Genomic DNA, 25905 nt, shown 5'->3' with positions numbered 1-25905 from the left:
GCCAAGGGATAACACAACAGCGCAGACTCCTGTACAGCTAATAAAGACGCTCAGGAGACTGCGCCCAGCACCAAGGTGAGATTTTTGACAGCTGTGCTGCGTCTCATTAGCAAGGAAAGTCACGCCTCCAAGACAGTTTGACTGTATAAGGGGCTAAATATTATACGTGTTTCATTCAGCATCTGCAAGATTCAAAACTTAAAGAGCAACCTTTGACTTGTGCCGCATTACAGCTGCACAAGGTGTGGCTCTTCTAGTTTGTAACACCTGAGGGGGGGGTTAAAGGTTACCTTTAAAATTGGTTCAATTAGGCTTCGGCCTACACTCAGCTCCCTCTCCTCCTGCTGTCCCTGGGCTCTAATACCGCCAGTTGGCGCCCGGAAGTGCTAGCTGCACAGAGAAAAACACCCGCCAATGTGTCAGTGGGGTTCAGCAACGCCAGCTGTTCCCCTGCTGTGTAGCCGGCAATGTGTCCTGCAAACGCCACGCAGACACAAAGCTGCCGCCAGTGCAGGCTTCGGCCTACACTCTGCTCCCTCTCCTCCTGCTGTCCCTGGGCTCTAACACCGCCAGTTGGCACCCGGAAGTGCTAGCTGCACAGAGAAAAACACCAGCCAATGTGTCAGTGGGGTTCAGCAATGCCAGATGTTCCCCTGCTTTGTAGCCGGCATCGTGTCCTGAAAACGTCACGCAGACACAAGAACTGAAATTGAAGGGAACCAGTCCCCCCCCAGGCGTTGGCATGTATAAGCCACCTTGTACTGCAGTAATGCTGCATTTGTACAAGGTGGCTCATTAAGTTACTCTCCTTGCACACGCCGAACGCAACACGTCTAAAACGTGTCTCCTGAGACCATTAAACCATCCCTGAGGTGTGACTTTCCTTTAAAATGACACGCTGCAACCCCCTTGGTAGCGCTGCCCGTCTACTGACATCATTGTTTGGCTGGCTGCGCCTCCGCGACCGCCCTGCCCGACACAACGCCCCTCGGTGTTTTATTTATTTTGACTGCGAGGGTGTGATTGATGGGCATGAGCAGTGCATATCTTCGCCTGTCACTCATCTCCTTCCGCCTTCTTCAGACTGTACGGCTTCATGGCCGTGGCATGCGATAAGGGATCAGCTGACGCTGCACAGTCTCTAGCAGGTGTAAGCACACGAGTGAGAGGCGAACATATTTACTGTGCAAGGCCATGAATCCCAGCCCCACAGTGTGAATTAAGGAAAAGACACTGCAGGGCTGGGATTCATGGTCAACGCGAACCGCACCGGCCGACATGAAATTATGTCAGAAGACGGGCAGCGCTAACAGGGCATGGCCAAGGGATAACACGACAGCGCAGACTCCTGTACAGCTAATAACGACGCTCAGGAGGCTGCGCCCAGCACCAAGGTGCGATTTTTGACAGCTGTGCTGCGTCTCATTAAGAAGGAAAGTCACGCCTCCAAGACAGTTTGACTGTATCAGGGGCTAAATGTTATACGTGTTTCATTCAGCATCTGCAAGATTCAAAACTTAAAGAGCAACCTTTGACTTGTGCAGCATTACAGCTGCACAAGGTGAGGCTCTTCTAGTTTGTAACACCTGAGGGGGGGTTAAAGGTTACCTTTAAAATTGGTTCAATTAGGCTTCGGCCTACACTCTGTTCCCTCTCCTCCTGCTGTCCCTGGGCTCTAAAACCGTCAGTTGGTGCCCGGAAGTGCTGGCTGCTCAGAGAAAAACACCAGCCAATGTGTCAGTGTGGTTCAGCAATGCCAGCTGTTCCCCTGCTGTGTAGCTGGCAACGTGTCCTGCAAACGCCACGCAGACACAAAGCTGCCGCCAGTGCAGGCTTTGGCCTACACTCTGCTCACTCTCCTCCTGCTGTCCCTGGGCTCTAACACCGCCAGTTGGCACCCGGAAGTGCTAGCTGCACAGAGAAAAACACCAGCCAATGTGTCAGTGGGGTTCAGCAACACCAGATGTTCCCCTGCTGTGTAGCCGGCATCGTGTCCTGCAAACGCCACGCAGACACAAGAACTGAAATTGAAGGAACCTGTCCCCCCCCAGGCGTTGGCATGTATAACAGCCACCTTGTACTGCAGTAATGCTGCATTTGTACAAGGTGGCACATTAAGTTACTCTCCTTGCACACGCCGAACGCAACACATCTAAAATGTGTTCTCTGAGACCATTAAACCGTCCCTGAGGTGTGACTTTCTTTGTAATGACCCGCTGCAACCCCCTTGGTAGCGCTGCCCATCTTCTGACATCATTGTTTGGCTGGCTGTGCCTCTGCGGCCGCCCTGCCTGACACAACGCCCCTCGTTGTCTTATTTATTTTGACTGCGAGGGTGTGATTGACGGGCATGAGCAGTGCATATCTTCGCCTGTCACTCATCTCCTTCCGCCTTCTTCAGACTGTACGGCTTCTTGGCCATGGCATGCGATAAGGGATCAGCTGACGCCGCACAGTTTGTAGCAGGTGTAAGGACACGAGTGAGAGGCGAACATATTTACTGCGCAAGGCCATGAATCCCAGCCCCACAGTGTGAATTAAGGAAAAGACACTGCAGGGCTGGGATTCATGGTCAACGCGAACAGCACCGGCTGACATGAAATGATATCAGAAGATGCGCAGCGCTAACAGCGCATGGCCAAGGGATAACACGACAGCGCAGACTCCTGTACATCTAATAACGACGCTCAGGAGGCTGCACCCAGCACCAAGGTGGGATTTTTGACAGCTGTGCTGCGTCTCACTAAGAAGGAAAGTCATGCCTCCAAGACAGTTTGACTGTATAAGGGGCAAAATGTTATACGTGTTTCATTCAGCGTCTGCAAGATTCAAAACTTAAAGAGCAACCTTTGACTTGTGCAGCATTACAGCTGCACAAGGTGTGGCTCTTCTAGTTTGTAACACCTGAGGGGGGTTAAAGGTTACCTTTAAAATTGGTTCAATTAGGCTTCGGCCTACACTCTGCTCCCTCTCCTCCTGCTGTCCCTGGGCTCTAACACCGTCAGTTGGTGCCCGGAAGTGCTGGCTGCACAGAGAAAAACACCAGCCAATGTGTCAGGGGGGTTCAGTAATGCCAGCTGTTCCCCTGCTGTGTAGCCGGCATCGTGTCCTGCAAACGCCACGCAGACACACAGCTGCCGCCAGTGCAGGCTTCGGCCTACACTCTGCTCCCTCTCCTCCTGATGTCCCTGGGCTCTAACACCATCAGTTGGTGCCCGGAAGTGCTGGCTGCACAGAGAAAAACACCAGCCAATGTGTCAGTGTGGTTCAGTAACGCCAGCTGTTCCCCTGCTGTGTAGCCGGCAACGTGTCCTGCAAACGCCACGCAGACACAAAGCTGCCTCCAGTGCAAGCTTTGGCCTACACTCTGCTCACTCTCCTGCTGCTGTCCCTGGGCTCTAACACCGCCAGTTGGCGCCCGGAAGTGCTAGCTGCACAGAGAAAAACACCAGCCAATGTGTCAGTGGGGTTCAGCAACGCCAAATGTTCCCCTGCTGTGTAGCCGGCATCGTGTCCTGCAAACGCCACGCAGACACAAGAACTGAAATTGAAGGGAACCTGTCCCCCCAGGCGTTGGCATGTATAACAGCCACCTTGTACTGCAGTAATGCTGCATTTGTACAAGGTGGCTCATTAAGTTACTCTCCTTGCACAAGCCGAACGCAACACGTCTAAAATGTGTCCTCTGAGACCATTAAACCGTCCCTGAGGTGTGACTTTCCTTTGTAATGACCCGCTGCAACCCATTTGGTAGCGCTTCCCGTCTTCTGACATCATTGTTTGGCTGGCTGCGCCTCTGCGGCCGCCCTGCCTGACACAATGCCCCTCGTTGTCTTATTTATTTTGACTGCGAGGGTGTGATTGACGGGCATGAGCAGTGCATATCTTCGCCTGTCACTCATCTCCTTCCGCCTTCTTCAGACTGTACGGCTTCATGGCCGTGGCATGCGATAAGGGATGAGCTGACGCCGCACAGTCTGTAGCAGGTGTAAGGACACGAGTGAGAGGCGAACATATTTACTGCGCAAGGCCATGAATCCCAGCCCCACAGTGTGAATTAAGGAAAAGACACTGCAGGGCTGGGATTCATGGTCAACGCGAACCGCACCAGCCGACATGAAATGATGTCAGAAGACGGGCAGCGCTAACAGCGCATGGCCAAGGGATAGCACGACAGCGCAGACTCCTGTACAGCTAATAACGACGCTCAGGAGGCTGCGCCCAGCACCAAGGTGGGATTTTTGACAGCTGTGCTGCATCTCATCAATAAGGAAAGTCACGCCTCCAAGACAGTTTGACTGTATAAGGAGCTAAATGTTATACGTGTTTCATTCAGCGTCTGCAAGATTCAAAACTTAAAGAGCAACCTTTGACTTGTGCAGCATTACAGCTGCACAAGGTGTGGCTCTTCTAGTTTGTAACACCTGAGGGGGGTTAAAGGATACGTTTAAAATTGGTTCACTTAGGCTTTGGCCTACACTCTGCTCCCTCTCCTCCTGCTGTCCCTGGGCTCTAACACCGCCAGTTGGCGCCCGGAAGAGCTAGCTGCACAGAGAAAAACACCCGCCAATGTGTCAGTGGGGTTCAGCAACGCCAGCTGTTCCCCTGCTGTGTAGCCGGCAACGTGTCATGCAAACGCCACGCAGACACAAAGCTGCCGCCAGTGCAGGCTTTGGCCTACACTCTGCTCCCTCTCCTCCTGCTGACCCTGGGCTCTAACACTGCCAGTTGGCGCCCGGAAGTGCTAGCTGCACAGAGAAAAACACCTGCCAATGTGTCAGTGGGTTTCAGCAATGCCAGCTGTTCCCCTGCTGTGTAGCCGGCATCGTGTCCTGCAAATGCCACGCAGACACAACAGACCTCCAAATGCCTCCAGTGCAGGCTTCGGCCTACACTCTGCTCCCCCTGCTGACCCTTTGCTCCAACCCCACTAGTTGGGGCTCTAAGAAGACAGCTTGAATAGGTCCCCATCCTGGTTCCAGTACCGTCAGCTGGTTTCGGGCAGAGCCTTTGGCTTAGGTGCCTCCCTCTGGGTATCCGAGTTCCACCAACGTCAGGTGGTCCTTGGTAGTGCTTTCAGGCACGGGTACCTCCTGCTTAGTAACCGGGTTCCAGTAACGTCAGCTGGTCCTCGGTAGTTCCATTGGCTCTTGGACCTTCGGGTAGCCATCCGAGTTTCAGTTCCATCAGCTGTTTCTCGGCATGTTCTCAGCCTTCTTGTACCTTCTGCTACATTTCCAAGTTCAAGACCCTAAAGACGACGACCCGGAAGACCACCCCTAAGATGACGACGACACCAGAGACGACAACCACTGAGATGACGACGACCCTGGAGATGACGATGAGATGGGAGACCGAGAAGCAGAAGAACAAGAGGCTGCAGAACAAAGAGCAGAAGAACATTAAGCATAACACTAAATATCAGAGCAAAAGATATTATCTAAATTATAAGCAGAAGAAGACTAAGCAAGTATGGGGGTGAGTCCGTTCCTCCTCGTGGTGCCCCTGGATAAAGCCTGATGCTGCAGGCCAAACTGATCGCGGACAAATCTAACTCTTTTGTGACAGGCAGAACGGAAGGTGCAATCTTCAAACTTTTATAGATAACAACTACGGGAATGCCTGTCACAAATAAGAATATGATGAAGAACTTGAATATGAAGAAGAATAATAGTTAAATAAAAAGAATATGAACAATGTAACAAAAAAAAATTATAGGTAGAAGATGAAGAAGAAGATGAATAAGGTGAAGAAGAACTTGATGTCAAAGATGCTGATGATGATGAAGAAGAAAGTGTGGGAGAAGTAAAAAAGAGGGTGAAGGGCGTGGAAGTAGTGAAACATTAATATCTGACAAAATAAAAAAAATCTTAATATAGTCAATATCTTTGTAACTCCGAACGTCTTAAAAAAAAAATAAAATTCCTGCTATTCTATTTGATTGGGCTAAACCTCTATGCCTTTAATGTCTCCGCCACCTCCCCCAATACATCCTACATTATTCTTAGTTGGTTTCCTTCATGTAGAATGAACCTACAAGGAAAGAAAGGGTTTATTTTAATTCCGATATTTTCATCCCATTGACTTGCATTGGTATCGGGTATCGGTATCGGCGAGATCCGATATTTTGCCGGTATCGGCCGATACTTTCCGATACCGATACTTTCCGATATCGGAAGGTATCGCTCAACACTATTGCTAATGCTTAAAAAAAGAGACGCTAATATAAATATTTATCAAAATGACAACAAAAACTGTGTTTGATACATCTATTAACTCATTACAAATTACTAAAATTCGAATAACAAATTATGAATTTCCGCAACTGCTTGACATGTATGAATAAGACAGCTGATGAAAAAATAATACTACTCCATAGGGCTATTCAGATTTCTCACCAGTGTAAGTTTTATTTCCTTTAATATTTAATACATATTTTATGAATCGCTTGGAGATATGATGTATTGCGCCATGCTACCCGTAGTGTGTACAAGTAAACAACCTGCGGACTTTCTTCTTACTGTGGCTCAGTAGATTTCTCCTACAAGGGTAACGGTGTGAAATATCTTGTTCTCGTCGAGCCCTGGTGACTTCGGCATTGCCAATCCTACAATACGCAAACATTTCACTTTAACAGTAACAAACGCTTTATGACAAAATCATTTAATTAAATCCATATATCTGTACTCCTCCATCCATCTTTGGTTTAGCTAATGGCAAGCCGGCTCTTACCTAGTATAAACACTTTTACATGGTCATAAAATAAACATTTTTTTCAGCAATGTTTAGAGGCTCATAAGGTACAGTATATATGAGAAAATCTATTAACTGCACTAGAGTTGTTGGAAATGATATGCAATAGAAGAAATGTAGTCCGCAGCTTCACCTGAGCCCTCTGGAACGGTATAAAAGATTTGTGTCTGCTCGGTAATAAATTATACTTTCCTAGTATCTGCCCTGCAAGAATTAAAATGTCATAGGGGATAACTAAAGCGATGGAACGTAAAGACACCTATGTTTTAAACCTAGGGCTAGCTACTTTATTACTTCTTTTCATGAGACAGTCAAATCAGATTACTTTTAAACAGAAGTAGAAGCAGATTCTACATGTTCTTCATACAAGTGTAAAAGCCAAGTCTTGGTGGGGGGGTTTCAGTCCATATGGGCTAAAATTCCAATATTATCAAGCTCTCTCCAGGGTCAAATTGCTGTTAGACTGAAAACATAAAAGAGACATATGGATATTGCAATGAGTAGGTTATTGGATGACCAGCATGGCTGCTTTAAAGGCATTTTTTAACAGTAGAGGCCTATCCTAAGAGGTCCATGCTCCTGGACACCTGTTGACCAGCACAGTAAAATGTACAATCACAACTAATATGCATAGCTGCTCATATGCACAGATCCCTGTCACTATATACACTATTAAGGCATGCTCATTTTGACTTTCTACCAGGTTAATTCTTCTTTTTTCTCTGCTTTATGTAAAAACAGGAAGTTTCTTGTCCCTTCTTTTATCATTTCCCCTCTTCAACTCCTTACCCACCTGCTCTGCTCTTGCCCCTTGCCAGGGACTTTTGCAGTGACTTATGACTAGTGTTGAGCATTCCGATACCGCAAGTATCGGGTATCGGCCGATACTTGCGGGTATCGAAATTCCGATACCGAGATCCGATACTTTTGTGGTATCGGGTATCGGTATCGAAACAACATTAATGTGTAAAATACAACATTAATGTGTAAAATAAAGAATTAAAATAAAAAATATTGCTATACACGCGCGCATTTTAAAATTACGTCACGGCTTGTGATTGGTTGCGTGCCGCCCATGTGGCCGCGACGCGACCAATCACAGCAAGCCGTGACGTAATTTCAGGTCCTGAATGCCTATTTCTGCATTCTGAAATTACGTCACGGCTTGCTGTGATTGGTCGCGTCGCGGCCACATGGGCGGCACGCAACCAATCACAAGCCGTGACGTAATTTTAAAATGCGCGCGTGTCCTGCCTCCCGTGACGTCACGGCTTGTGATTGGTCGCGTCGCCCATGTGACCGCGACGCGACCAATCACAAGCCGGAACGTAATTTTAAAATCCTGAATGCCTAGAATTAAGCTTCCAGGACCTCAAAATTACATCACGGCTTGCTGTGATTGGTCGCGTCGCGGCCACATGGGCGGCACGCGACCAATCAGAAGCCGTGACGTCACGGGAGGCAGGAAACGCACGCATTTTAAGCAAACAACGCTGCCGGTTCCCTCGGTGAGGTCCAGGCTGCGTCGGAGAGGTGAGTATAGCAATATTTTTTATTTTAATTCTTTATTTTACACATTAATATGGATCCCAGGGCCTGAAGGAGAGTTTCCTCTCCTTCAGACCCTGGGAACCATCAGGAATACCGTCCGATACTTGAGTCCCATTGACTTGTATTGGTATCGGGTATCGGTATCGGATTAGATCCGATACTTTGCCGGTATCGGCCGATACTTTCCGATACCGATACTTTCAAGTATCGGACGGTATCGCTCAACACTACTTATGACTCATACAGTGAAAACTGACTTTCTGTTTCTACATAGGGCTTAGAAGGATTGAGCTAGTCAGTTTCTAATCATGTGATGTCATTGGGAAAGAGAATTACATGGATAGGAAGATAAAATGAGCACTTGCAAGAACACAGTGCTATATAATATGATGACTGCAATATATTAAGAGGATAGAAATTTTGATGGGAGTGCTTCTTTAAACCCTTTCCCACATTGGGCGTAATAGTATGCCCATGTTGGACTCCCCATTTGGTGCGGGCTACGGTGCTGAGCCCTCACATTTCTGGGCACATAAAAACTGCTCTATACTGCTGACATGTGCCCGCAACAGCCACTGGTGGAATTGCGATCCACCCGCAGCTAGTTAAATGCCGCTGTCAATCTCTGACAGCAGCATCTAACTTGCGCTTACTTGAAGCGCAACACCCATCGGTGACCCCATCACATGATCATGGGTCACTGATGGGTCAGCATGACAACCAGAGGTCTGCAGCAGACGTCTATGGTTGTCATTGCCAGATTGCTATGAATGCTGCCCCGTGGTTGGAGCTCATAATAATAATAATAATCTTTATTTATATAGCGCCAACATATTCTGCAGCGCTTTACAGTTTAACAGTTTCAAACACAACAGTCATAGGTAACAATGTTAACAATACAGTAATAAAGCAAAAATAAGACAAAATAAGACGACCCTGCTCATGAGAGCTTACAATCTACAATGAGGTGGGGGAGATACAAAGCACAGGTGTGTATTTACAATGATGTATTTACAATGATGGTCCAGCCATCTTCAGGGGGTGGGGGGTAGATGGAGATAGTGAATGGGCTACACAAACACAAACCTAAAATTACTGATTAGGGAACGTGATAGGCCGCTCTGAACAAATGAGTTTTGAGCGATCGCCTAAAACTATGCAAGTTGTGGATGGTCCTAATATCTTGGGGTAGAGCATTCCAGAGGATTGGCGCAGCACGGGAGAAGTCTTGGAGTCAGGAGTGGGAGGTACGGATTAGTGCAGAGGTTAGTCGAAAGTCGTTTGCAGAGCGCAGCGGTCGGCTAGGCCGATAGACAGAAATGAGGGAGGAGATGTAAGGGGGTGCCGCACTGTGGAGAGCTTTGTGGGTGAGAACAAGTAGTTTGAGTTGTATCCTGTAATGAATGGGCAGCCAGTGTAATGACTGGCGAAGAGCGGACACGTCCGAGTAACGATTAGCCAGATGGACGACCCTAGCTGCTGCATTAAGGATAGACTGGAGAGGAGAAAGTCACGTGAGGGGGAGGCCAATTAATAGAGAGTTGCAGTAGTCCAGACGGGAGTGGATTAGGGCGACAGTGAGAGTTTTTGTTGTCTCCATGGTGAGAAAAGGGCGTATTCTAAAGATGTTCTTTAGGTGTAAGCGGCACGAGCGAGCAAGAGATTGTATGTGGGAGGTGAAGGAGAGATCGGAGTCAAACATAACACCCAGACAGCGTGCCTGCTGCCTAGGCGTTATTATGGTGCCACCCACAGAGAGGGAAATGTCAGATTTAGGGAGGCTAGTAGAAGGCGGGAGCAGAAGAAGTTCAGTTTTGGAGAGGTTGAGTTTCAGATAGAGCGCGGACATGATGTTAGAGACTGCAGACAGACAGTCAGTGGTGTTCTGTAGTACAGCGGGGGTAAGGTCATGGGCTGACGTGTATAGTTGTGTGTCATCAGCATAAAGATGGTACTGAAAGCCAAATCTGCTGATGGTCTGTCCAATTGGGGCCATGTAGAGGGAGAAGAGAAGGGGGCCAAGGACTGGGCCCTGAGGTACCCCGACAGTGAGAGGAAGAGGAGATGAAGGGGAGCCGGAGAACAGAACACTGAAGGAGCGTTCAGAAAGATAGGAAGAGAACCAGGAGAGAGCAGTGTCCTTAATGCCTAGTGACTGGAGCCTAGAGAGTAGGAGAGGGTGGTCAACAGTGTCGAAAGCTGCAGAAAGATCGAGGAGAATGAGCAGAGAGTGGTCACCATTACATTTTGCTGTCAGAAGGTCATTGGTCACCTTGATGAGTGCAGTTTCTGTTGAATGTAGGGGGCGGAACCCGGACTGTGAAGGGTCTAGGAGGGAATGAGTGGAGAGGTAACAGGTAAGGCGGGAGTAGACTAGGCACTCCAGGAGTTTTGAGATGAAGGGGAGATTGGAGACCGGTCTGTAGTTGTTTGCGCATGATGGGTGAAGGGTGGTTTTTTTTAGTAATGGAGTAATGATAGAGTGTTTGAAGGAGGAGGGGAAAATGCCAGAGGAGAGGGAAAGATTAAAGATTGTAGTTAGGTGAGTTGTGACGACTGGAGAGAGAGACTGGAGGAGGTGTGAGGGAATGGGGTCGGTGGTGCATGTAGTCGGACGAGAAGAGGAGAGGAGCTTGGAGACTTCTTCTTCTGTGATGGGATCGAATGTGGAGAGTGAGCCAGGGGAGATGCAGGGAGGAATGGGAGTCATTGCACTTGGTGTCTGGGAGCGGATTTCCTGACGGATATTGTCTATTTTCTCTATAAAGTGGGAGGCCAGGTCATCAGCACAAATGTCTGTGATAGGGTCTTGTGCTTTTGGCCTGAGGAGGGAGTGAAAGGTGTCAAAAAGTTTCTTGGGGTTGTTGGATAGTGAGGAGATCAGAGTGGTGAAGTAGGTCTGTTTGGCGAGGTGAAGGGCACAGTTATAGGTTCTTAACATAAATTTGAAGTGTATGAAGTCTTCTGGGGTGCGAGTTTTCCTCCATAAGCGTTCAGCACACCTGGAGCATCGCTGGAGAAATCTGTTTTGCGATGTGAGCCAGGGCTGTTTCACTCTGTGTTTGGAGGTTCTGAGGGTGAGGTCATAGCAAGGGAGCATTTCTGCTGCACACAGGCGATCTGATCATCACCTGTGTATAGCAGAGGTGATCAAGGTATTGCAGCTTCTAGTGTACCATGAAGACTATTGAAGCATGCAAAAAGTAAAACAAAGTTTTTCAAATATTAAAAAAATTATAAAAGTTCAAATCACCTCCCTTTCGCCCCTTTCTTAATAAAACAGTAAAAAAATCAAATATACACATATTTGGTATCACCGCATTCAGAATCGACTGATCTATCAATATAAAAAAGAATAAACTTGATCGCTAATCAGCGTAACGAGAAAAAAATACAAAATGCCAGAATTAAGTTTTTTGGTCAACGCTTCATTGCAATAATGGGCAATCAAAAGATCATATCTACACCAAAATTCTATCAATAAAAACATCAGCTTAGTGCACAAAAAATAAGTCCTCAGCCATCCCCAGATCATGAAAAATGGAGATGCTGCAGGCCTCGGAAAATGTCACCATTTTTAATTTTTTTATCAACAAATTTTTGATTTTTTTTCACCACTTAGATAAAAAATAACCTAGACATGCTTGATGTCTATGAACTCATAATGACCTGAAGATTAATATCAGCAGGTCAGTTTTACCATTCAGTGAACATGGTAAAAAAAACACTGTGGAATTGCACTTTTTTTGCAATTTCACTGCACTTGGATTTTTTTTCCCATTTTCCAGCACACGGTATGCTAGAAGCAATGATGCTGTTCAAAAATGCAACTTATCCTGCTAAAAACAAGCCCTCACATGGCCATATTGACTGAAAAATAAAAAAGTTATGGCTCTGGGAAGAAGGGGAGCGAAAAATGGAAATTCAAAAACTGAAACATTCCTGGTTGTTAAGGGGTTAAATATCTACTTTTTTTTAACCTCTTAGGCACTTTGGGATTTTCTGCTTTTGTGTTTTCATTTCTTGCTCACCCTTCTTCCCAGAGCCACATCTTTTTTTATTTTTCAGTCAGTAAGGACATTTGAGGGCTTGTTTTGTACATGATGAGTTGTACTTTTGAGCAACACCATTGGTTTTATAGGGTACTGGAAAACAAGAAAAAAATTCCAAGTGTGGTGAAATTGCAAAAAAAATGCAATGTCATAATTATTTATTTTTGTACCTTGTTCACTAAATGCTAAAACTGACCACCATTATGATTCTCCAGGTCATTATGCATTCATAGACACCAAACATGTCTAGGTTCTTTTTTAAGTGATGAAAAAGATTCCAAAGTTTGTTAAAAAAAAAAGGCGCCATTTTCCCAGACACACAGTATTTCCATTTTTCGGGATCTGGAGATGGGTGAGGGCTTATCTGTTGAGCGCTGAGATGAGGTTTTTACTAATACCATTTTGGGGTAGATACAATGTTTTGATCCCCTGTTATTTCATATTATTGCAATGTTGCGGCGACCAACAAAACATAATTCTAGCATTTTGATTTTTTTCTAGTTACACTATTTGGATTACCGTAATTCTTTGTATATTTTGATAGATCAGGCGTTTCTAAATGGAGCTATACAAAATAAGTGTATTTTTGAATTTTTTATGTTTTTTTAATGGGGCAAAAGGGGGGTGATTTGAACTTTTATATTTTTAAAATATTTTATTTAAGCTTTTTTTTTACTTTTCACTTGCTACAGTAGTCTCCTTAGGAGATTGGAAGCTGCAATCTTCTGATCATTTGGACTTCACATAGCAGCTCTGCTATGTTTAGCAGAAATGATCATCTGCTACAAATGCCAGCCATGGGGTGGCGCTCATAGTAGATCTGCAATGACAAGCATGGGTCTCCTGCAGAAACCCAGTTGTCATGCCAACCCATTGATGTCCCACAATCATGTGACATGGGCACCGATGTCTGTAGTTTGTTGTGCGCTTCCGGTGCGCTCATGTTAAATGCCACTGTCATAGATTGACATGTTACCGGCAGTGTGTGGATTGAGATTCCACCCGAGGCTATTGGGTCACATGACAGCTGATCGGGTCAGCTGTCATGTGCCTGAAAAGATGCAGGCTCAGCGCCAGAGTCTGCATCAAAGGGGTATACCCAATCTATGACGTACCTATATGTCAAAAGTAATAAGGGGTTAAGCATTTGTTTCAATTTTTTTTTACAAAATTCAACACCCTTTTCAAAAATGACATAATAAAAAATGATAGATCCATAAGCCAGCACCTGAAATAGGACACTATTTTGGTGTGGTACAATTTGATTAGGGAAACAGATGTGCAAAAAAAGTTAGATTGCAACATGCTCACTTTGAGGTAGACTGTCGCAGATTTTGAAAAATGTTCACTTGTATTTTTATAAAACAATTATTCCCTCCCTTCACAAAAAAATTGCACAGTGAATGCAAAAGGTATAGTTGCAAGCACAGTATCTTTGACTGACACTGATTTCAGATTTTTTTATCCTTAAAAAAATATAAAGGGTTAATTAAGAATAGAGAAAAAATGTGTAATAGCTATTCAGATGCATCAGAACAAATGACAGCTACACCATATCACTGATCACACTAAGTGGAGCACCATCAAATCCATTATCATCAAATGGAAAGAACATAATACCACAACAAACCTGCTAAGAGAGGGATGCCCACCAAAACTCTCAGCCCGGGCATGGAGGGCATTAATCAGAGAGGCAGCACAGAGATCAAATTTAACTTTGAAGTAGGTGCAGAGTTCCCAAGCAGAGACTGTAGTATCTGTCAATATGACCACAAAAAGCTATTCACTACATAGGATTGGCCTTTATGGAAGAGTGGGAAGAACAAAAGCCTTTACTTACACACAAAATTTGTTAAGTTTGTTTTGAGTTTTCCAAAAAGACTTGTACGAGACTCCCAAAATGTATGGAGGAAGGTGCTGTGGTTAGATGAGACCAAAATTGAACTTTTTGGCCACCAAGGTAAACAGCTCGTCATCCCAAGAACACCATCCCCACAGTGAAACACGGTGGTGGCAGCATCATACTGTGGTGGTGATTTTTGGCAGCATGGATGGGAAAATGGTCTGTGTAGAGGGGAAGAAAGATGGTGCAAAATACAGGGATATTCTTGAGCAAAACGTATTTCAGTCTGCCAGTGATTTGAGACTGGGATGGAGGTCCGCCTTCCAATAAGACAATGACCCAAAGCACACTGCTAAAACAACACTCGACTGGTTTAAGGGAAAATGTGTATAAATGTTTTGGAGTGGCATAGTTTTGGAGTGGCCTATTCAAAGTCCGGACCTTGTTCCATTTGCGAATCTGTGGTCAGTCTTGAAGATTCAAAAGAATCGTCTAACTTAAAGGATCAGTAGAAGTTTGGCCTTGAGGAATGGGCAAAAATCCCAGTGAAAAGCTCATAGAAACTTATTCAAAGAGACTTGACGCAAAAGGAGTCTCTACAAAGTGCTGACTTTAGGGGTTGAATAATTATTCAGTTGTTTTGTCCTATATGTTATTTGTGTACCAATAAAAAGAAAACCAAATGTTCACAGTTGTAGGAATGTTCTTTACACAAATTGATGCAAACCTTCAAAAAAACTGTGAAATTCCACATTGTGGGGAAGCAAAACATGAAAAATTCCAAGAGGGGTGAATATTATCACAAGCCACTATATCTCTTGTACAATCAATTGAATATCTTTATTCACAGACTAATACACTCACCTTCTTCACTTCTAAAGTTTTATAACATATTCTAGACAATGCTTTAGAGCTTACATTCACAATCTCTTTTGACTTCCTCTCACTGTTCCAAATCAGTGTAAAATAGCTGCTGTCTTCCCTGCTTAGTCTGTTATGGTGGCTATGATAGTCTTTCCTGATTGGCTGTGATTCACAATATTAAGTGATAGTGACAAGGCATTATGCAGAAGCCCGTGATATTGTTCCTGAGGTCATGTCAGCCTTCTATGGCTGATACATTCATCTGTGGGTAAAAAATTAGGGACATTCTTTTAGGGATTGGCACAAATCAAATTGTAAATTGTTGAATTTTGCCAATACTTGAGAATTTCCTAAACTTTAGCTCAAATTCAGTTCACATCAAATTTATTCTATCATCTCTTGTTGGCAATATATTGGTAGTAAAAAGTAAACATCAGGCACCAGTCCTCTCACTTCTTTATTGAACCTTTCAATTTGGCCTGAAGGACTGACATTTGAAAAGACAGTGGCATGCTTAACATCATAGCTTCTTTGATTCAGCTCACACTGCAGGAATGAAAGTGTTGTCATACTATTCTGCTTCCTGCCGGAGATTGAATTCACAACTTCAAAGTTCATGTAAGACCTAAACAGAATCTGCTTAGCTGATAACTGATGCAACGGATACAATACATATTTTAATACATATGTACAATTCATTTGGTTGTAGCTTTACATGATCGATATCTAAATCTCTTTCATTCTCGTAGTTTTCAAATGTACCGTGAACTTCAAAACTGATGTGATTGGCAATGCCAGCATGCAAAAATAACTTATTCATTGAAAGTAGGGAAGAGAATTCAGGAAACTCGTTATGTTGTTTGCGCACGCCACAGCCGACAAGCAGACATTGATTTTTTTTTTTATAATTTATCTCAGCAGCCCAGATCCTAATGAAGGAAATAATGATGCATTAGCTAGAACAATTTTTAGACCACTTCCGTCACTAAATGGACTGGAAATTGAGAAGTTCATGGTTGGAGAAAATCATAGAAACATGTTTCTTGTTGACAAGAAATTGCTGTAAGTGGCGGAAAAGATAAGTACTTTTCGAGCCTACAGGCTGGAGGATTGTGTCACTTCCTCGTAAGTGTGGGCGGTATTCATGTATTGATCTGCCAGCGTATCTCATTGCCGAGTTATACCATGCACAAGAAGAGACAGATATGAAAGGCTATAGCGGCCTGCTGGGACGACGATTATTTTGTCAATTTCACTTTTATCTTTAACTCTGCTAGGTGAGAGATAGGCTTGAGGTTATATAATCATATAAAAGGTAATCACAAACATTTCCAATACATTTGAAGCTCCCCTTTACTGAAGCAGCAGTGACCTTTACATTGACAGCAGAAAGAGTTTCCAAACACTATATTACCGCACATCAAAATAACTTTTCATTACATTACAGCATAATATCTACCATTCTACAGTATTGCTGAAAATGTTAAATCGGTTCTTGCAATCTTTACATTCATGGTGCACTAGTGTAACACCAATGGTGATATGACATTCTTCAAATTATTGATTCATATACAAGTATATATAGGGCAGAAGAATGGAGGATTTCTATGGAGCCGGCCAACACTCGGTGGCTCGGATTGCAGCACTATAACCCTTTAGATCAGACTTCAATTGACTCCAATTGACAAAGAGACAAAATTAAAAAGTTGTGGGCCATCTTTGATATTTATTTTTTTTAAAAGTCTACAATTGTGTAAATGTTTCCTTAACAATGAAGCTTTTCATATGGAAGCAAACTTAAAGGGAACCTGTCACCCCATTTTTTCCGTATGAGATAAAAATACTGTCAAATAGGGCCTGAGCTGTGCATTACAATAGTGTATTTTGTGGACCCCGATTCCCCACCTATGCTGCCGAAATACGTTACCAAAGCAGCCGTTTTCGCCTGTCAATCAGGCTGGTCTGGTCAGATGGGCGTGGTGTCTTCCCCCAGATCTTGCTTAGTTTTCCGTTGGTGGCGTAGTGGTTTGCGCATGCCCAAGTCCAGAATCCACTGCACAGGGGTGGGAAAAGAGCGCGATCTGCGCTATTCCCCTGGTGATCGGTGGGGGCGGCCATCTTCCTGTGGCCACGCATGCGCAGATGGAGCGCTCTGCTGCCCGGGGCTTCAGGAAAATGGCCGCGGGATGCCGCGCGTGCGCAGATGGAGATCGCGGCGGCCATTTTCCTGAAGCAGACGTCATCAAAGGTCCTTCACTCACTGCATTGTTAGGAACGGAGGCACACGCTTGCACCGGTGAGAGCCAGGGTCTGTCGGAGGGGTGAGTATATCCATATTTTTTATTTTTATTCTTTATTTTTTACATGAATATGGATCCCAGGGCCTGAAGGAGAGTTTCCTCTCCTTCAGACCCTGGGAACCATCCAGGATAGCTTCCGATATTTGTGTCCCATTGACTTGTATTGGTATCGGGTATCGGTATCGGCGATATCCGATATTTTTTGGATATCGGCCGATCCAATCCGATACCGATACTTTTGAATATCGGAAGGTATCACTCAACACTAATTATGATACTCCCACAGTGAATTCCTCCACGGTGCCCTCCAAACACACGGTATGATGACCCTAATGTACCCCTTCTCAATCCCTTGGCAAAGTATGGTGACCCCCAACACAGTATGATATACCAACTATGATTCCCACACAGCCCTCCATGCAGTATAATAGGCCCCACATAGTCCTTCATACAGTATAATGGGCTCTGCACACTGCTCCATACAGAATAATGTCCCTACATATAATGGGCTACACATTAAAAAAAAAAAACCTCACCTCTCTTCGTTCCCCGCTGCTTCAGTCTCAGCAGCTCTTCACTGCTCGGCACAATGAAATTATGACATCATTGTGCAGAGGAAGAGTGATGGGAAAGGAAGCGGCTGGCTTCCCTCTTCTATCATTGCTTTCAATTAAATTGGCATCCAGGAAGCGATACAGTTGAAAGTGCAATGCCGGGGGGTGCCAGTAGAGTCGGCTCCAGGTTTTCGTGGGACCCAGGTGAAAGAGTCTCAGAGGGCCCCTTTAACACATACCACAATTCATGATGCACAGTTAAGACATATAGACACATTACAATGCTAAAGATTTCACTTACTTCTTGCATTATATAAGTGATATCTATTGTAAATTCTACAATAATTCAAAAACCAGCAAATCTTCACAGTGCAGAGTGCAGAGTGACTGCAGTTTTCATTTTAGACCAGACAATATAGTCCTCCATACAGTATTATCAGCACCACTTAGTCCATCATAGAGTATTATCGGCACTACATAGTCCTCATGCAGTATTATGGGCACCACATAGTCCTCCATACAGTATTATGGCACCAATTAGTCCTCTATACAGTATTTTGGACACCATATATTGCTTCATAAACTATTATGGGCCCCATCTATTCTTTCATACTGTAAAATATAATGCTCCATACAGTATATTGCCTTCAAATAATGCTCCATACAAAATAATGGGCCCCATATATTGCTCCATACAGTAAAGGGTGGGCCATTTATATGGACACACCTAAAAAAATGGGAATGGTTGGTGATATCAACTTCCTGTTTGTGGCACATTAGTATATGAGAGGGGGAAAACTTTTCAAGATGGTTGGTGACTAGTTATGAGCGAGTATACTCGTTGCTCGGGTTTTCCCGAGCACGCTTGGGTGGTCTCCGAGTATTTATGACTGCTCGGAGATTTAGTTTTCCTTGCTGCAGCTGAATTTTGCAGTTACTAGACAGCTTGATTACATGTGGGAATTCCCTAGCAACCAGGCAACCCCCATATGTACTCAGGTTGGCTAATAGCCGTAAATCATTCAGCTGCCGCGATGAAAACTAAATCTCCGAACACTAACCAATACTGAGAGACCACTTGAGCGTGCTTGGGAAAATCCGAGCAACGAGTACACTCGCTCATCACTAGTGGTGACCAAGGCGACCATTTTGAAGTCGGCCATTTTGGATCCAACTTTATTTTTTCAATGGGAAGAGGGTCATGTGACACATCAAACTTATTGAGAATTTCACAAGAAAAACAATGGTGTGCTTGGTTTTAACGTTTATTCTTTCATGAGTTATTTTCAAGTTTAGAAAATGTGTTCAAAGTGCTGCCCATTGTGTTGGATTGTCAATGCAACCCTCTTCTCCCACTCTTGAAACCCTGATAGCAACACCACAGAAGAAATGCTAGCACAGGCTTCCAGTATCCATTGTTTCAGATGCTGCACATCTCATATCTTCACATTATAGACAATTGCCTTCAGATGACCCCAAATATAAAAATCTAAGGGGGTCAGATCAGGAGACCTTGGTGGCCATTCAACTGGCCCATGATGACCAATTCACTTTCCAGGAAACTGTTCATGTAGGAATGCTCGGACCTGACTCAGAAGCACCACCACATTATAGGTGTCAGGTCCAAGTATTCCTACATGAACAGTTTCCTGGAAAGTGGATTGAAAAAAATGTATAATAGGCCCCACATAGTTCTCCATACAGAGTAATGGGCCCAATATAATGTTCCATACAGTATATTCAGCCCCATATAATGCCCCATAGAGTACAACAGGCCCCATATAATGCTTTATACAGTATACTGGGCTCTTTATAGTGCTGCATACAGTATAATGGCCCATTATAATGATACATACCATATAAAATGTCCCCATATATTGCTCTATAGAGTATATAATGACCCCTTTATACTGCTCCATACACTATAATGGGCCCGACATAATGCTCCATTCAGTATACTGGGCCCCATATAATGCTCCATACAGTGTAATGGGCCCCATATTATGCTCCATACACTATAATGGCCCCATATAATGATACATACAGTATAATGGGCCCCATATATTGCTCCATACAGTGTGATGGCCGTCATATAATGCTCCATATAGAATAATGGCCCCCTTTTAAGTCTCCATACAGTATAATGGGCCACCTATATTGCTCCATAGATTATATAATGGCCCTATTTAATGCTACATGCAGTATACAGTGGCCACATATATTTCTCCATACAGCATAGTGGCCTCATATAATACTCCATACAGTAAAATGGCCCCATATATTGCTCCATACAGTATAATGGCCCCATATATTGCTAAACACATAAAAAATAAATAACCAAATACTCACCCCTCCTCGTTCTCTGCTGCTGTGGTCGCCTCAGCATCTTCTGACTCTGCACTGCTCAGCAGAGGGCACATTGTAGTGAAATCACCACACCCTCTGACCTGAGACGTCACAGAGACTGAAGTAGCGTGGAACAAAGAGAGGTGAATATTTGAGGGAGGGGCCTGGTGTCAGCACTGGCACCAAGCTCCCCTGACACAGAGGCCCCAAAGCATGCCAGTGTCCCTGGCGGCTAGTGGGACCCCCATTTGCAAAGGGCCTCGGCACTTGCCTGTGTGTGCCAGGTGGTGACGCCGACCCTGGGTGCCGGCATTGCAGACCAACTATAAACACCCTGTGGGTGCAGATCAGGCCCGCAGGCCAAAGTTTGACAAGTATGCTTTAGATCAGTGTTTCGCAAACTCCAGTCCTCACGGACCCCACAGGTCATGTCTTCAGGATTTCCTTAGTATTGCGCAAGTAGTGGAAGTATCATCAAGGCTTCAGGAATTGTCTCACCTGTGCAACACTATGGAAATCCTGAAAACATGACCCGTGGGGTCCGTGAGGACTGGAGTTTAGGAAACACTGCTCTAGATGCTGCAGTGAACTGTGACCATGGCATCTAAACAATTAGTATGTAAGTGATTGCATCCCTATTGGGACTCTGCAGTGTATCTCACTTGCCACTGAGCCCCATTTTATGTTTTATTATGATATTCATCTACTTTGTATTGAAAAGCAAGTTCAACAATGTTTCTTAAAAAAAAAAAAAACAATGAAATACCAGGTACTCGATGCACATGGTTCAAACATATCATAAAAAAGAAACCAAACTCCCATTCTCAACTCCGTGCTCAAAGGACTGTTTCAACTGCATAGTTCATGAACTTTTAGTAGGTTTTTTAAACTTCAAGTCTAGAAAATATTCATACTCGTGTATGAGCTTCTCTGTTTCCTTTCCCCATGTTCTAATAGGGAGACAGTTTTGAAATAGTGCCGGAGTATGGGGGAAGGAATAAGTGACGCTCACACTGGAGTACAGATATTTGCGAGACATGCAGTTCAAAACAGCTACTCTAAAGTCCATGTACAAGACAGTTGAAACAGCGCTTTCAACATGGCGATTGAGATAAAAGAAAACAAGCTAAAGTAATGACATATATTACGAAAAATTCATAAGTTTGCAAAGACTGAACAATAATTAAAGGAGTTGTCCACTACTGGACAATTCATTCAGGACCCCATACAAAATAAAAAACAATAGAAACTCACCTTTCGGTGCCATTCACACCATGTCGGCACTGATATGCCAGGAGAGTGATGTGACAGTGAGGCCAATGAGTGGCCACTGTTTTGCTGGAGTCTTTACTATTTAATGATAGGGGACATCCATCCTGGTGGTATATTACTCTTTGGCTGCAGCCGACACATGACACAACCATGTCTCATCATGCTCTGGGAACAGCGAAACGGTCATCACAGGAATGGTGCCACTGCTGGACAGTATCTGTTGTTTTTATTTTACATGGAGTCCTATATTGATCAAACAGGGGTAACTCTTTAAATTCAGTTTTCATCCCTGAAATTCCACAAACATGCGATAGTTATCAGGTCCTCCTGAAGACAGACAGCCTTTTCTCTAATGTGTATGGGTGCCATAAAGGGGTTGTCTGGTCTTAAAGGGAATCAGTCACCGCATTTGAGCTTTCTAATCAATTAATATGGACATACAGGTTATAGACTGCTGAAGAGAGTGATCCCTGTATGTCTCATGTCAGATGTCTTGTGGTTGAGAAATCATCATGGGACCCCCCTCTTTGCTTCTGCTCACTGGGCCCCATACACCAGTAAGGACAGTAATACCCTGATGGCGGCCCTGTTTATAGGCCCTCACGCACCCAAGCTTATGGCGAAAAGAGTGTCCTTTAGGAAAATACTAAGCCAGTATATGTTGGTGTATATTTAATACATTGTATAGGAAAGAGCAGTCTGCAATGCTTTCACATACATAGAATGGATGCAAGTGACAAGAGCAGCAGGCTATCTGACAGCACTACCATAAATCCACTCCAGCAGCAATCAGTGTCAGCAGCTTTGAAAGTTCCTTTTGAATGTTATACCACCTAGCACAACTTACAAAGGCTGCCACATTGGCTCAAGTTTTTTTCTGGAACTATTTTTGACATATTTGTGATATTGCTTATAATAAGCTGCCCCTCTTTTTCGCAAGTGACTCCACATTCCTTTGCAGATGGACATAGTAAAATAGAGTATGAAGTATATATTTTGTACAATGGGAATCTAAAGGTCACATATCCTATTGTATAACTATGAAGTGGGATATATATTGGCACCTCAAAAAGAGTTGTGAACAGAGGCTTACTTATTACCTGTAAAAAAATTACTGTGTTACCGCTCTCCCTGCCGCAGCCTTCTGTCCAATCCTCTGTGGGTTTGTTACTCCACACATCCACAATGGCATAGCCGGGACCCGAGCACCAAGTGAAGTTGGTAAAAAAAGCTTAAGAGGACATGAGGAGGACTGGAAGTGTAGATGAACATGTGGCTGGTTGCAGTGCCAGGACTAGTCAGTGCTGAGGTGGTTATCTATTTTTGTTATCCCATTTTTTAAGCTCTGGGGTCTGTTTTGTTATAATCCATTTGGCTTCCCTTCTAAGAAGTAACTTATTATGATTACCTCCCGAATCCGGGAGGTTAACCCTCTCTATCCCTGCAAATCTGAAAACATCGGGATAAGACTGATGAAATTCACTTACATGTTTCATGAGTCCTGTGGAACCTTTTCCCGACATGACATGATTGATTTGAAATGATCTCTGAGCCTAACGTATAGTAGTCTGATAGCTTTTCCAATATAAAAGAAACCGCAGGGACAATAAAGTACATAAACTACAAACTGGTTTTTGCATGAAATAAAATCAGAGACACGGTGTATAACAGATCCCAAACTTAATGGGTTTGATGTCATATGATAATTACAAGCCCGCATTTAAAATTGCCTTATACTCTAGATTTATGTAAATAATTGTTTGATTCCTTTTTAAAACGATCAATGACCAGTGTATCTTTTAAATTCATACATCTCCTATATCCTTGTCAGTACACAATAAATGCCAAATATTACAAATTGGTGAATGAATGATATTATCCAACAAGCCAAACCTGAAATGCAAGATTAACTTTTTTTAATTTTTCCATTTTCTATCCCAATTGCCACTTTTTAGAAGGTCCGTCTGGCTCTTAGTTCCAACTTTGTCCCATGCCTTTTCTAAAAGAGGGGTAGGATAACCCTTAGCTGCAAGCCTGTACATCATTGCTGTTTGGATTTTTTAAGAGGAGAAATTAATTACAGTTGTGCTCAAAAGTTCACATACCCCGGCTGAATTTTTACGTTCTTGACCTTTTTTCAGCGAATATGAATGATAACACCAAAACTTTTCCTCACTCGTGGTTAGTGGTTGGGTGAAGGCATTTATTGACAAACTACTGTGTTTTCTCTTTTTAAATCATAATGACAACCCAAAACATCCAAATGACCCAGATCAGAAGTTAACATACACCATTTCTTAATACTGTGTATTGCCCCCTTTAACATCAAAGACAGCTTGAAGCCTTTTTTTGTGGTAGTTGTGGATGAGGTTCTTTATTTTCTCAAAAGGTAAAGCTGCCCACTCTTTGTGGCAAAAAGCCTCCTTTTCCTGTAAATTCCTGGGCTGTCAAATTGCTTTTGAGGCACACTGCAAAGCTCAGATGGAAAGCAGCACCATATTGGAATTCAGATTTTGCATGACTAGTTTGAGCGTGCCAGAGCAGCAGTAACCCACATAAGAGACCCCATTTTACAAACTATACATTTCAATGAATTCATCTAAGGGTGCAATGATCATATTGAAACCACAGGTGCGTCACAAAATGTTATACCATTGGGCAGTGAGGAGAAAAATAAGTAAGTTTTTACCACCAAAATTTACATTACATTTACATACATTTTGACACTGAGAAATGGGTAAAAAAGGCACCAAAATTGGTCTCACAAATTTCTGCTGAATGTAGAAATACCCCATATCTGGCTGTACAGTAATGCTTAGCCATAAGGCGATACTCGGGAGGGGCGGATCGCTATTTGCCTCCTGGAGTGCAGATTTTCTTAGAACAATAATAATCTATTTATATAGCACCAATATATAGCGTTTTACAGTTATTGCACACATTATCATCATTAGAATAGTATGTGGACTCCATATACAGAGCCTTTAAGTACCAGAAGAGCAGAATACCCCCTCAAGTGACCCCATTTTGGAACCTTTCCCCTTTTTGCGAATTTACCTACAGGTGTAGTGACGATTTTGACTCCATGGGTGTTTTCCAGAGACAAGCAGCAGTGTATGTAACTGAGTGAAAATTGCAAACTGCCATTGTAGTGATCAGTATGTTGTAGTGCCCGTATATTTTGTGTAGCTCTTTGTGCCCCCGAAAATTAGGCAGGCTATCATCATGACAGAAATGTCAAACATGTAGACATTAAATGAGGTTTAAGCACACTGTGGTGCTCAAAAGGGAGGGGGCATTTGGATTTGGGAGCGCATAATTTGCTGGATTTGTTTTGGAGGGCAAGGAGCCCTTTTGCTTTTCCAGAGCCTTCGTACTACCAGTTGCCTGGAGATTGGGCTGCCCATGACAAGGTTTTGATGTGGTGGTCTCTTAATTTTTGCCAGAGATGTATATATATATATATATATATATATATATATATATATATATATATATATATATATATATATATATATATATATATATATATATGTATATATATATATATATATATATATATATATATATATATATACATATATATATGTATATATAACTTTTTCATTATTATTATTTTGTGATTTCTTTTGTAAATAGTTTTCACATTTTTTCTTTCATGTTTATTCACTTTTTTTTAGTTTCTTACTTAGTCCAATTATGGGACTTTTACTTTTTGCAGTCTGATCACTTATAAAGCATAATTTTATCAGACAGTTGTCTCTGGGCCTCTTTTATACAGAGTAATATTCTTTTGTTAATAAAACCGTGTGACTGCTACTGTATATTTTGTTACTTGATACTTCTGTATTGAATTTCATGGTCAACAATGTTTTTTAAAACCTTGAAAAATAGGTATGAACAAATTTAAAAAAAAAATAAATTTACCAGCTTCATCTAATTTTTCAAGTAAATTTGATTTGCAGCAAATTGATTTGCAGTGAATCAAAATAACTGCAAAACCTCCATTTACCCAAAAGGAGTTGTTGTGAAATATCTTTCTTACCCATAAAATACAGTGACTTAGGGTGCTACGGGGCACAGCAGCCAGAGGTGCCATCGATGGAATTGTTCAAAACATGGACTGATATTGACAGTGTCACTGTGAGAGGTAACATGCTTCTGCTTTGACAGAGATTAAGCATGTGCCAAATATATTCCATAATGCCCTTTGCGGTCTTACCTATAGTGGTATGTAAACGTTTGCACCCTCTGGTCAAAATAACTGTTATTGTGGCAAGTTGAAGATGAAATGATCTCTACAAGGCCTAAAGTTACAGTATGCTTCTCAGAAGAAAAGGAGACCAATTGTGACCTGTATTTGGTAGATG

The 25905-nt window shown here is 43.3% G+C and overlaps 1 long non-coding RNA gene across 1 annotated transcript in view; it reads right to left on the bottom strand.

Moving 5' to 3' along the window:
- Positions 1 to 6499: 6499 nt before the first annotated feature.
- Positions 6500 to 25905, bottom strand: part of LOC143782488 (uncharacterized) — a 435273-nt gene continuing 415867 nt past the window's right edge. The window contains exon 5 of the long non-coding RNA XR_013216972.1: positions 6500 to 6607. This is a non-coding gene — a long non-coding RNA (uncharacterized LOC143782488). The remainder of the gene's footprint in view (positions 6608 to 25905) is intronic.

The sequence above is a fragment of the Ranitomeya variabilis genome, chromosome 6 (assembly GCF_051348905.1).
Source record: "Ranitomeya variabilis isolate aRanVar5 chromosome 6, aRanVar5.hap1, whole genome shotgun sequence".
Lineage (NCBI taxonomy): Eukaryota > Metazoa > Chordata > Amphibia > Anura > Dendrobatidae > Ranitomeya > Ranitomeya variabilis.
Note: the sequence above shows the minus strand (reverse complement) of the source record. Positions and strands in the feature narration are given on the sequence as shown.